The sequence below is a fragment of the Crocuta crocuta genome, unplaced genomic scaffold, assembly GCF_008692635.1.
Source record: "Crocuta crocuta isolate KB4526 unplaced genomic scaffold, BGI_CrCroc_1.0 scaffold561, whole genome shotgun sequence".
In the NCBI taxonomy this organism is placed as follows: Eukaryota; Metazoa; Chordata; class Mammalia; order Carnivora; family Hyaenidae; genus Crocuta; species Crocuta crocuta.
Genome location: NW_027530529.1, coordinates 2,141,935 through 2,156,414, shown reverse-complemented (window position 1 = coordinate 2,156,414; position 14,480 = coordinate 2,141,935).

Sequence of the window (14,480 nt, the reverse complement as noted above, 5' to 3'; positions counted from 1 at the left end):
GGAAGGCCAGAGACCCGAGCTGGGATGCCAGAGCCAGAGAAGTCCCCAAACACCACACAGCCCTGCTGGAATGCAATCTCCTGTATCCCTACGCCTTGAGACTCAAAACTCTAGGAACTAGATGGTGGCCCCACAGTGCAGCTGTCCAGATACACCAACACCTTGGCCGCCATGTTTGTGGGAAGGTTTGATTCACCTGCGATAGCATCTGCCCGCTGTGCTCCTGGGGCTGTGTTCGCTGGGTGGAACAGGGATCTGGCTGCAAGGGAGTCCGTGTGCTGTTTCCAACTGGGCAGCCTCTGTGGAATGAAAGGCGCACTGGACGTGGGTGGCTGTGGGTGCTGACAGAGCCAGTCTGTGGCACATTCTAGGGACGGGGCCAGATCGTTAGAGTCCAGCAAGCCAGGTCCTGTTGTAGAGTTTTGCCCTGAGAGCTAATCCACTGTCTGGCAAGGTGCATGACAAGGTGAACACACCTTGATACCTGAGTGCTAACAGTCAGGGAGGGGACTGCAACACGAGAGAGTAAGCATGGAAACTGTAAAAGCACAAAACTCTAGGACCACTGCCTTCAGGAACAAATACCATAGAGAGGTCGTAATCATGAAGAGCATTGTCATAAGAGCTGAGTAAAGGGGCACCTGCGTGGCTCCGTTGCTTGAGTGTCTGACTCTTGATCTCGGCTCCGGTCAGATCAAGCCCTGTATTGGGCTCTCCCCTGGGCATTGAGCCTGCTTGGGATTCTCTCTCTCCTTCTCTCTCTCTCCCCCTCTGTCCTTCCCCAACTTGTGCATGCTCTCTCTCAAAAGAGAGAGACAGACAGAGAGAGAGAGAGAGAGAGAGAGAGAGCACTCTGAGTAAAAAGGATAACCATGCACAATCCTCAGCCATTAAGGAAAGTTTACACTGTATTCACGAGACTTTGATTAGAGGACAGGAACATCTCTAAAAGGCTTCTGGAAGGTTTCCACAGAGGGTTATGTTTCCCCCCTCACTATTTTGCACTGCAGGGCTGAGACGCGGCCATCGGGAGACCTTCGTACTCCGAGTGATTATTTATCACGTAGCCTATGTTCTACAGTGGTTCTCAGGAAACGTGCGGCTGTGGCAGCATCAGAGCCCAGACTCCCGCCTGCAGAATAAGCGCCGTGTGAGCTGGGATCAGAAGCCCCACGTGTCCTTACAGGAGGCCAGACTTCCCCAAACAGAAATCCAGACGCTTTCCGGAGCCTAGCCCATGGTGCACGGGGGGCAGCGGCTCCCTTCCCAGTCTTGTTAAGAATGTAAGAGGGAAAAGTCTGAACGTCAGGCTTGAGGGGGCAAACAAATTGGCCTACATAACTAAAGAAAATATAAATAAATAAAAAAGAACGTCCTTGTTCATATCCAGAGCTACAGGCCAGTCTTAGAAAACGAAAAGAGGGAAGGGGCCTGGTGCTACAGTGTAGGTAAGAGGAGCAGGGAGCAGTCGCCAGCAGCAGAGGCCAGGCTGTCAGTTTTGGAACATGACAAGCCTGACATATATTTATGCATTTGCATATTTATTTACATTCGTATATTTATGTATTTGTATCTACCTAGAGCCTGGCACATTTCTCCTGTCCTCTGATCCAGTTTTCTGTTCCCTTCTCTCTGCCTTTCCCAACTTCCCCGCCCCAAGTCCCCACTTGGTCCTTTATTAACAAGATTATTAGCAACGCAGCTGACTCTTAGTGCCGTGTTATTATGACAAAGGCCCTCGCTTTCCTGTCTCCTCAGGCCTCACAGCCAGGGAGGGGAGAACAGAGGTTCAACCCAGATCCAAGCCCACACCTCTCACTTTCTCCTCTGCCATGGGTCCATCCTGCCCGTGGGCTTTAGCTAAAATTTTGTCAGGGAAACTTAGGGTGGACTTGTTCGTCTTCTGCCCTTAGTATCAGGATGAGGCCCTGAACTCAGTGCCAGAGACTTGGTTCTGGAAATCTGAAGGCTTCAGCAGCCATTTCCTTCCAGCTTCATCCAAGGGAAAAGCCCACCACACTGCCGTATCGGCAAGGAGGCAGGGAAGGCCTCACGAGCTCACTGTTCCTCTTCCTAAGAGAAGCACCAGCCTTGGGAGATGAAGCTGCCTCCATTCCCTCAGAGCAATTACGTGCACAATTACATTTCTAGCAGGTGTCACTTAAGAGGGTGAAACCCATGAGTGTTCAAATGAGAAAGCAGAAAGCAGCCTTCAAGAAGGCACAGGAAAGCCCTATCTACAGGGGGTGGAGGAAGCGAACACAGGGACTTTTCCCATGCACTTGCCACTCGTCACTTGCTTTCCCGTACATGATCTCAGCCCAGCCCAAGGGCAGCCCTCAGTGCAGACATGACCAGGCCCTGTTTGAACCAATGGAGAAACTGAGCTCCGGGCCCTGCAGTGAACTGTCCAAGGTCGCTTAGCCAGGTAGGCTGCACATGGCTGTACAGGGAGTGGGATGTACATAGCATTCAGTGTTGTGTTTAAGCCCAGAGAGCTCCAAACCCTCTCAGAATTTTTCTCTGGTTTTCACAGTGCCAAGCATAAAGTGAGTACCCCAGTAAGTACTTGATAGTATACTTCTGCATAGCAGTTTTCTCCCCATTGCTCAGCTGAGGAGTGAGGTGTCCAAAGGGAAGAAAGTGCCAGGCATGTGCAAGCTTATTTAAATCGGCATTTACACTCAGCAGTGGAAATTATTACCCTCCTTTTATACACAAGGAAACTGAGGTGCGGAGAAGTGAAGGCACTTGCCCAAGGCTGCTCGTCGAACAAGTAGCAGACCTAGGATTCAGACTCAGGTCTGGCCGATTCCGAAGGCTGTGTGCCTTGCACTAAGTTGAACAGCCCGCCGTGGGATCTGTCACACTGCACAGGCCCCTGCATGCTCTCCCAGTGATGCCCTGAGGGTGGTGAGTTCAGGGCTGTAAGACTCTTCAGTGAAGCCATATTGAAAGATCCCCTTCCTTCCTGCTCAGGCCCAGGGCTGAGTCTCAATGGCCTTCCATTTTCTCTAAGCATGTAAACCATGTCTTTGGGCCATCTTAACCAAGGTCTACCCATTGGAGGGTCATGAAAGGCCCCCTGGAGATGGGGAAAGAACCTACGCTGGAGCTCTGCCAGACCTGCTTCCTCGCTAAGACCAGACTCACTGTCTCCTTTCCCCACTCACTGCCCTCCAGTATGAAGTGGCACACCTGGCCCCCATGTGGTCTGAATATATCACACTCTGCACCATCTCAAAACCAGAGGTCAGCTTTCTACACCATCTCTTTCAATCTTTCCTCTCCATGAGTTTACCAGTTTCTATTAAAGCCAGCTACCAAAATCATCTGAATCCCCTGCATCCTTTCCATCTCCCCACCTCTGTCATAATCTAGACTAGTGCACTAGCCTCTGTGCTGGTCTGCTTTATACCTCTCTTCCCACCCCAGTCTTCCATATAGTAACAGGTGAGCTTTGTAAAGCATTTGTTTTATTCGTCCAGCCAGCTAGCCAACCTTTCCATCCACCCAATATATATGGGTGGGAAATATAAGCATTTGCTCACGTACATATATATGTGTAGATACATGTGTACTGTGTGTACTGTGTGTCAGGCCTCAGGCTAGACTCGGAATGTAAAGTTAGATAAGAAATGGTCCAATCTGGAGGGGAGAGAGATACATAAATTGCAGTGATTGTGAAGGGAAACCAAAGGACTGGTGTCTGACCCCAGCTAGCAGCCTCAACGGGACCTGAACCTTTAAGGTAAAGGTGGGGAAAGGGTTGTTAATCTCGGGAGAGCTGTGTGCGTACAGGGTTTGGCACTGCGTGGCATGTTTGGGGAACCACACATACCTGGCAAGGTCAGACAGAAGGGTGGCTGCTGGGAAGGCAGAAATCGAATCATGACGTACCTTGTTCTGAAACTGGAGTTTCATCTCATTGGCAATACGACGTCGTGGATGGCATTTCAGGTGAGGAGGCCATCAGGGCGGAGAGCCCTTAGCCACTCCTCTCTCCGTGTCTCACTTGGACCCCCGGCAAAGCTTTTGTCTGCGTTCTCATCTTCAGCCAGACCTGCTTAGACTCCTTTCCTGGCTGGCTGACATTCTGCCCAAATGACACTTCTGTTCTCCCAGACACTGCTTACCCACGGCGTTCCAAATCACACTCAGAGAAATTCCTTCTGATTCTCTCTCTGGTCCGGACACAGTGTGACTTGACTGTCAGCGCAAGTCACTGCGCCAGTGGCTGCCAAGTGTGTGGGAAGCGAACTGTTTGGGGATGCAGGCAGTGGCTTCTGCCCGTCTGCCCATCACCCTGGAGGGCTTGGTGGGAGCAGATCACGAAAGGCCAGCTGCTCCCTCCTGCTTTTCTAATCGTCTATCAGAGAAGTGGAAAACCCACTCGCTCTCACTGCTGAATGCAGGTGGGGCCAGCAAGCGCACGTTCAGTTCACGAGCAGGTAAGAGGAAGGACTCAGGTGTGGGCCATACCACACAAGCTGGAGAGCCTGCCCCTGCGTGGGGCGTCGGCCCCGCCTCGCCCTCCCTTCTCACTTCCTGCCAACCTCAGCACCACCTGAACTGATCTCATTATTAGCTTGTCTTCAGGGTCCCTTATACATCCCTGCCTCTGAAGAACCCGGTTGGAGCAGTTGGCTTTGTAACTTTGAGCAGGTAACTTCACCTCTCTGAGTTTGGTTTCCACATTGAAAGCTCCGCGCTAATGCCTGGGTCTTGCTCAGAGCTAAGTGATTGGAAGTGTTAGCATATGTGAAGAAGCTGTGGGGAGAGATATCTTTTGTTTAATGTTTCTTTATTTTTGAGAGAGAAAGAGAGAGAGATCACAAGTCGGGGAGGGGCAGAGAGAGAAAGGGACAGTATCCAAAGACAGGCTCTGTGCTGACAGGTGCTAAATAAATACCTTTAAATTACTAGTGCCAAAGCCTTCTGGGAAAAAAAGGGTTACTAATTTAGGTATAGTGGTATTTTGCCTTTAATTTGTATTTCTTTGATTACTAGAGAAACTGAACATTTCCCCCATGTGTTTATTCGTTTAGTATACTTTTCGTATTACACACCCATGTCTGTTCCCAATTTAGTTATTGTCGTCCTAATTTTTTCCCACATCAATTTGCACCAGATCGTTCCCAAATCGTTATTAACCCTCTTCTATCTTCCATGCTATAAATATTTTTCCCAGCTTGATGTCCTTTTTACTTTATTTCCTTCTTGTTATGCAGAATTATAAAGTAAAATTAATTTCCATTCATGTTAAGTCATATAATCAGCATGCTGAAACTCCAGCCACGGTTTTGAAGTAGGCGTCCCCAGGCACCATCTACCTCTTCCGCACCCCACCGAGTTCAGGGGGATGAAACAAGCATCAAAGGCAGACTCGACGTAAAAGCAGGTACAAGTGCAGTTCTAAGCCCGAGGGCCCTTGCTAGGCAGCCAAAGGATATGTCTTTTGTACTATAAACATACGGTTGGTTTCTGTGTGTGCTTTACTGCAAACATTTGACTTTGATCTTGGTCATAAGGCCCAGGGACTTGTTTTTAAAGTTTTCCCTGGTAGCACCCATCCCCCACCTGCCACCTGTCCATGTTATGGTGGCCAAATGGCTCCTACAGTGTCATAAGGCTCAGAGAACAGGAGGTCTGGGTTAGTTGTTGGTGATAACTGCAGAAGTGCTGTAGACTGGGCTTTATAGATTATGAAGTGCTTTTCCATCCGTTTTTCACCTGGTCCTCACAGTAACCCTCTAGTGGTGATAATCTGATTTCCATTACCTGCTGAGAGAATTGGGGCTCAGAGAGGTGGTCTCTGTCCCCACACTAGTTAGCAGAAGAGGTAGGAGCCCTGTCCTTAGATGTCAGAGGTGCTGTCATCTCTGCAAAGTTAGAGTAAAGAGTTCTTGACCTCTTAGTAATGGAGCAGGAGCAGCGTTTGAGGTCAGAAATTCAATTCTGAAAAGAGCAAGGCCTCTCCCCTGCTCAGGAACTCTGGGATTCTAAACTCTTGACCAGGCGTAATGCGCTGTCTGTCCCTTGCTACCACATGGAGATGCTACTCCAGAGAGTCTGAGTGAAGAAGGAGCAGTGGCTAATGATCATCAGCATGTCCTGAAATGCCCTGTAAGAGATCACTTAAATGGTGGCTTCCGTGCCGTCTACCTTAACAGTAAAATAACGGTTATCTTACCAGTAAAATGGGTTCATTGCAGGAATAGGAAAGGAATTGGAATTTGGGCCATGCAAGCTATGGCAAACCATAGTCATTTCTGGAGATTAAAGGAAAGGAACATTACTTTACAGAGAAAAGAGGAGGTTGAGAGGGATCGCTTGGAATGAAAGTCCATCGGAGGAAAGTGAGTTCAAAGGTTTCTCATTGGCTGAGTTGCAGCATTTTCTTATTGGCCCAGCTTGTTGCTGTGCAAGGAGAAAAATCTTCCTTCCTCCAGCTGGCATAGTAAAGTGGGCTTCTATTGGGAACGCAAGATCCCCCTTTCTTCCTTGGAGTGGTAGGGTGGGAGAGCCCCCCCCCTTCTGGCCTCCCAATTCCATTTTGTTTTATTTTATTTTTTCATATTTACATTAACTCTTTACTCTGATGTATATAGTTCAATATATAATGTGAATTCTATCAACTTGTATAAAAAATTTATGTTAAGAAACATCCCCCTTCTATTCTAGCCCCAGATATTGTCAAGATGGATATTTGAACCAGATGTATCCTAGTTAACATTTGTAGTTAAAATTCTGTGGTCCTGAGTAAGCAAATTAAGCAGTTCCCACACGGAGTTCTTATTGGCTCTAGCCAGTTTTGCAGTAAACTTCTCTGCCAAAAGCATTTTCACTGCAAGATTTTCACACAAACATTTTCTCTGCATAACTAATCGGCCGTAAGACAATTTTGCCACTAAAAAAAATAAATAAATAACTGTTGACAGATTGGTTTGACAGTTTGTTGGTTTCAACAATTGGTTGACAGTTTGGTTTCATTCCTCCCTTAAAGCAACACTCTCTTTTTTATATTATATAAATCTTAGCACTAATGGTCTATACAGTGTAGCAGAGTTTTGAACCTACATTTCACATAGAACTTTGGAGCATCTATCAAAGGACATGTGAGAGTACCAAGAACAAATGACAGTATAGAAGGCTTTCACAATACAATACAAGGCTCAGTTACAAATATGCTTCCTAGTATTTGGAAGCTGATACCACTCTTTTTTTTTTTTTTCAACTTAAATCCAAGTTAGTTAACATATAGTGTAATAATGATTTCAGGAATAGATTTCCAGCTCCATTCTAAATGAGGCTTCTTTTATTCAGTTTCACACCAAGACTTTCCTTGGTTGAATAGGATCTGATCCTTCCTCCTGGAAGTTCATAGTCCACTGGAAGAAACAGAGACCTACCCAAACAGCTATAAAAAGTGTATGCCCTACTCCATCCATGTCATTCATTCATCCAGCAAATATTAATTGAGCATCCTTTCTGTACCCAGCACCATTCTAATGGAGCCCTAAGCACAATAGACCAATATCCAGAAGCTTATACCCTGGCAGAGGAGACAAACAGTAAGGCAGTTCATGAACAAATTGCATGTCAGATGCTGAAGAGTACCGTGGAGAAACATAGGGAAGGGGGTTGGGAGTGTTGGAGGGAATCACAATTTTAAGTCGGGCTGTCAGGCATGGACAGTGTGCCATGTACAGTGTAGCATGGAGAAGAAAGGTCTTCACTAGCACAGAGGAGGGATGGCATTATTGGCAGAGGAAACAGCAAAGGCACAGGCATGAAAGTGAGAGGCCATGGGCATGTTTGGGAAATTGCATGCGAGTCAGGTGTGACAAGAGGAAAGGGAAGGAAAATTCAGGACTTGATGCTGGAGAGGTCAGCTGTGGCCACACTATGAGGGCATTTTCGTGTCCCAGTGGGCAAGGGTGCCAGTGAACACGTGAATGCCATGGTGAATGAGGAGCATGTCTTCCCCAGCTGCCCTCAGAGCTAGTGGTTGACGGCCCTCCTGACGGCCCTCCCGGCTGAGAGGCACAGCTTTTATAACCAAGAAAGGGTTAAAAACAGAAGAGTCTAGTACTCTCAGTGGCCCAGTCCCATTATGAGGAAAACACCAGAAAAATTCTAATAGCGGAACATCCTACAAAATACTTATCTAGTGTACCCCCAAAATGGTCAAGGTCATCAAGAATAAGGAAAATTCTAGAAACTACCACAACCAAGAGGAGCCTAAGGACCTGCGATAACTAAATGCAATGTGGTACCCTGCATGAGATCCTGAAACAGAAAATATTAGGTAAAAACTAAGGAAACCCAGGGATACCTGGGTGGCTTAGTTGGTGGAGCATCTGACTTTGGCTCAGGTCACTGTCTCACAGCTCGTGAGTTCAAGCGCCACATCGGGCTCTGTGCTGACAGCTCAGAGCCTGGAGCTTGATTCTGTGTCTCCCTCTCTGCCCCTCCCCTGCTCATGCTGTCTATCTCTTTCTCTCTTAAAATAAATAAACATTAACAAAATTATGAAATAAATATATATTTTTTAAAAACTAAGGAAATCTGAATACCCTATGGAGTTTAGTTAACAGCAATATAGTTTTGGTTTGTTGATTATAACAAAAGAACCATACGAATATAAGATTATAAGCTGTTAATGGGGAAATTGGGTGCAGGGTATGTGGGAACTCTCTTTGCAATTTTCCTGTAAATTGAAATAGCTCTAAAAATATTTTGTTAAGAAACCAAAGGACATTTTATAACAAAAATTGAAAAAAAGCCCAAGTAGGAAAACACTGGTAACCCCCAAATTTCCTTGGTTTTCCCATCTCTGGAAAAGATTTTTTTTCCCCAACGCTGTTTGCCCCCACCCCACCTCTGCAAATGATTTTAGCTTCACTAAGGTAGAAATAAGCATGTATGTCATGAGATGGGAGGAGGTGGGTGGGGAGGCTGAGGTTGAGATGTGTCTGTGATGAAGCCTCAGCGCCAGTTTCCTCTCTGAGGCTGATAGAAGTTTCTGGGGAAGTAAAGCATGTGGCAGTTCATTAACAGCCTTGCTGTTCCACATCTGGTGGGCCTTTCAGGTCCTCTGGGGACCATTGGTCCGGGACGTTTGGGTCAGTCAATAAAAAGCCACCTGTGACAAGGGCCTGAGAGGAAGCAGAAAGCAAATGCATCATGGATCCCAGAGTCCCCTGCCCTGACCGTGGGAAGCTGACCTCTGCTAGGAAACTCGCCCACCATGCAAGGGGCTGGGTCTCCTGGAAAGCTTGCAAGCCATTGTTCCTCAATTTCTGGTGAGCTCTTTTCCTCTCTCTCTCTCTCTCTCTCTCTCTCTCTCGGTACCAGCTGGTGTCTGTCTTTTTATGGATACTTGTTCACATCCAGCGTCTTCCTTAGTGACCAAGGATGCTCTGGCTCTCAGCAGTCACTGAAGTATTTTACTTCATTCCCATCTCCATCCTCCCTCCATAAAGGATTGCTCTGGCACCTCTCTGAGTTTGGAAGGATGGCGGCTAACCCTTTATGTAGGTGTCCCCACAGACGACACCCAAGCAAGCCATACCATGTTAAGACTTAAATGTCTCCTGAATTTGCTGAGAGAGGTCTATCTTGGCCTGTCTCAGTGTCATCAAACTCCTGGCTTCCTTACAGAGACTCAGGACACCCTAATCTGCCACACGATTCTGAACTTTCACAACTGAGCTTCTAGGGTCTATTGCATTAATGACTAGCCTTTTGTACATCAATTTACTAACTGACACAAGAAGTCATGTTCAAGTTGGCTAGACTCATGCTGAGAAAAAAAGGATTTATCTGACTATATATTCCTACCGTCCTCCTTCTAGGGCTGCTTCCCCAACCTTACAGGTGCACACCTATCACTTATTATACGTCACATTGAACTGCAGTGGTCAGTTCTGTGGTGGCTTCCTGTCCTGGCCCAAGCACCGTGCATCTTTGTGCATCCATTATACCAGAGGCTGCAGAGTGGGTCTTCCACATGCATGTTCTTTCTCAGCACCTCTATCAGTCAGAGTTTCAGCAGGAAAACAGAAGCTACTCTAGATTTTCAACAGAGGGAATTTAATATAGGAATTAGTCCTAGTTGATTAAACAGCTAAGAAGCCCAACAGTATATACCTTGAGACAACCCAGAGATGAACAACAAAAGGAAACCACTATTACCCCTGGAATGGAGGGACAGAGAGATAGGGTGATGTTTCTAGACCCCAGAAGCTGGAACCATTCTATAGAGTGCCGATCAGGCCCTGAAGCAATAGTTTATGTGGCTGCTGCTAGGGATGCTAAGAAAAGCAAGAGAAAGAGACATTGACCCTAGCTCCTCCCTTCTCTTCACTTCCAGTCTTGTGCCACAGCCTTCCATTTTCTAGACACACTTGCTCAGAAGCTGGTAGGCAAGGGAGACATAGGCATTGCAGTTCCCTGTGAGATGGAGTAGAGCAGGAAGTATGTGTTGGGGGGACACGGAATAGGCCTAGGAGGAAACAGACAGACAACTGGCCTACCATCCATTCAGCCCTATCATCCCACCACCCTCTTGTTCAAGGCATAGGTGGCCTCCACCCATTCTAGAAAACTGCTCTCTTCTCATTTCTCTGATCGAGACAGCCGGCAGCCTGATTAGGCATCATATTCTTGTATGATCTCCTGGGTTGAACAAATGAGGGAAAATCAGGTTCCTCATTTACTTTGGGGAGGGGGCAGAAAGCTATAATATCTTTAGTCATCCAGTCTTGCTCATTTGGATAATTACTGTCCACAGCCCTTTGGAAGAGAGTAGTGACTCTCTTGTAGGATCTTCAAGGTAGAATGGCTCTGTTCATTCTTGGAATGGTGGCTGTCCCTGAGTTTCAACTACACCTTAAATTATTAGCTTCTACTCTATAAGAACAAACCCCCAGCCCACACCCCACCATCTGGCCATATTCTCCCCAGAGGGCTTGTGTTCAGAAGTTATTCTAGAAGGCTGGTGAGTTGCTTCGGGGAACCTCCAGCTGTTGTCTGAGATGGTTAGTCATTTGCAGCCTGCCATCGCTCACGTTGCCTCTCTCTTCCTCTGCTAGCTCGGAGCCGCGTTGCTGGCGTGGGAGCTCAGACAGAGGGGAATGTGGACAGGAAGAGTCCAAGGGCAGAGCAGAAGAAACAAAGGCCTAAGTTTGCACAGCCAAGAAAATAACATGAAACGAGATGAGGGATTTGGGCTGGACTTGTTTTGTTGTGGAGTATTTCAGGGGGCCAGGCATGTAGTGGTATTTGGATTGGGAAGAAAGGCATAGCTGTGCAGAAGAAAATCCTTTTCAGATTTTACTCTAGCTGTTACCGGATTAAAGAAAAACCAAGAGGATTACACTCTGTGAATGTGTGAAGGTTACTGCACCCAGACAGGAGGGACCCTGTCTCTTCCTGGGACATGTCGGGACAGCGTTTGGAAGCATCCGGCTTGCTTGTCCATCAGTCACCAAGCTGGTAAATTTAGCGTCAGGTGGAGCCACTCACGGTACTTTTCTTTTCTTTGCCTTCATGGTAATAATAATGAAATATTAATAGTGTTAGTACTGTTGGATCAAAGCGACAGAAGCCTCAATTAACAAATTCAACACTGAGGGACTTTTACTACTGCCTCATAGAATCCAAGGAGTGGAACTCTCCAGCCAGAGAAAATGCAAAGAGACGCAGTAGAATTGGAATTGAGGGTTTTAATTCAGTTCTGCTTAAACTTGTTCTGTCTCTTCTTTGTGACTCTGGTCTGCTTCTCTCTCCCTGAAGACCAGCTTTCCCCTCTGTATCAGTGAACTAGGGCTGCAGTAACAAAGGGGCATAAACTGAAAGGCTTAAACAACAGAGATGTATTGTCTCACAGTTCTGGAATCTCCAACTCCCAGTCAAGATGTTGGCAAGCCCATCCTCCCTGTATGTTTCCCTCTGGAGGGAGAGGTCTGTCCCAGGCTGCTCTCCTGACTTCTGGGAGTTTCTTTCTGTGAGTGTTCCCTCAGTGTCTGTCTGTACAAATCTCACCCCTTTTGATAAGGACAGCCGTTATATTGGGTTAGGGCCCACCCCAATGACATTTAAAAAAAATTTTTAATATTTATTTTTGAGAGAGAAAAGGAGACAGACAGAGTGCAAGTTGGGGAGGGGCAGAGAGAGAAGGAGACACAGAATTGGAAGCAGGCTCCAGGTTCTGAGCTGTCAGCACAGAGCCCGATGTAGGGCTCAGATTCACAGACTGTGAGATCATGACCTGAGCTAAAGATGGACGCTAAACCAACTGAGCCACCGAGGCACCCCTCCAATGACTTTATTTTAACTTGATAAACTGTACAAAGACCCTGTGTTTAAATAAGTTCCTATTCTCAGGTATTAGGGGTTAAGACTCCAACATATCTTTTTTGGAGAACACAATTCAACCCATAACACCTACATGACCACTAATGGCTCTCAAGATTTTCCGTCTTACAGTCCTCACTACCAGAGACTAGATCCTTTTTCAGTTTTCAGGGAAGGATTCTAGCTGGTCTTTCTTTTGATCAGGTCAATCTCTGATCAGATTCTGCCCCTCCCCAGAACTGATTGACCCAGCTTCATTAAGGTGCCCAGCCCTGAGCCAATCAGTGATGACCGGGGAGTCAGAGTCCTTGAAGAATATGGCATTTCTCTTAGGACCTATGTATCTACAGATCAGCTAATTAATACTGGGTACAAATCATCCCCAGATCGTAGTGGCGTATAACAAAGGGCCCATCCTCTCTCAGACTCTGCATCCACCGTGGACAGTTGATGTGATAGCAGGTGGAAGGGTGGCTCACCGTCCCCCAGGAGTCCAGGCCAACAAACCGTCCCAACTGCCTGTCATGGTACCACAGTGAAAGGAAGCTCTAGAGGGTCTCCAACAGGCATTTAAATCTTCTGCCTGAAAGGGGCACACCTCAGCTCCGATGACTCGCAGAACCCACGTGATGGGAGCAGTGGAAAAAGTGGCTCCCAGAAGCCGGGAGATGCTCTCCCAGAATAAGATGGGGTGCCACACGCGGACTCGTGGGCAAGCACTTCAGGGGCCCTCGGGCCAAAGACAGGGCAACAGGGAAGACAGTGAAGTGTTAAAGGCCCCTTGGGCTGGCTGGAGCACAGAGGGCCTGAGGTGAGAGTGGCCTGGCTGGACAGTGAAGGGAACTGCTCGCTCACAGGCACGGCTTGGACTTTGCTGCAAAGATGCTTGTGCAGCAACGAGGCTTTCCGGCCGCGAGCAGCAGGGTCCCACTTGCATTTTCTGAATAGCCCCAGGGGCATGATCATTTGAAGGGAGGAACAGAAGAGCACTAGACCTGCACAGAGCTGTGGCCACCCTCAGGAGTTACTGGGAGAATCACCTAGGCTCGGTGGCTCTCCGGTGCAGGGTACACTTCAATGTGAATGATACCACAAGGGTGGCTCTGTGACAGTTTGGCCATCTGCACTGGCTCCCAAAAGAAGAGGAGGAGCTGGTGGACATAGAAGGAGGGGAGGCTTTTCCGGCTGATGACGAAGGTGAGCAAAGGCCCAGAGAGCTGGGAGCACCCTGGTGGTTGAGAACAAGTGTGCGTGCTTATCCTGCATGTCCATATCCAGGATTTTTGAAAAATTTTGGTAATGTTTATTTAGTTTTGAGAGAGAGAGGGAATCAGAGAGTGACTCAGGGAGGGACAGAAGAGAGAAGGAGACACAGAATCTGAAGCAGGCTCCAGCTGAGAGCTGTCAGCACAGAGCCCGACTTGGAACTCATGAACCATGAGATCATGAGCTGAGCCGAAGTTGGGCACTTAACCAACTAAGCCACCCAGGCACCTAAATTCCAAAATTGTTGATGGTGTGCTTGAAGGGTTTAAAGGTGAACAGGGGTTAAGTAAAGGCAAGTTTTAGAAAATTGAGAAGACACCCCACTGATGCCCCAGACTTTCTCAGGTTGCTTAGCACTTGCAGCTGTTTGAAAACTGATTACTCCTGGCGTGTGCTTCCTGGAGGCCAGGAGTAAACTCTGTCTTCTAGGCAGAGTACTTGCCTGCAAGCGCATGATCCTTCTCTGCTGGGAGCCCAGTGTCTTCCGCCTTACTCCTAGGCAGTGGTGCCCTGAAATACACCCCTGCTCCACTCCACCTTCCCCCTGACAAACATCTCTGCGAGCGCCTGGATCTTCAAGCCTTTCAAAGACAAATTTCCACATGCTGCAGGTGTGGGGAGCTCACCCGTGAAGGATTCATGCACCGTCGCTGGCCGTGGACAGCACTGAGAAACGCTTGGGAGTACGCAGAGGAAGCACCACAAGAGGGAATCCTGAATGGAAACCTAAAGACAACCTTTAGAGCCCAAAATGGCAAATGAGCTCTGCCCAGCTCCCCTGAGGAAACGGACGCGTCCTCACCGCAAGTCTGGGGCTGACTCTCTGGACCCATGGAAGACTTGTAAAAAAA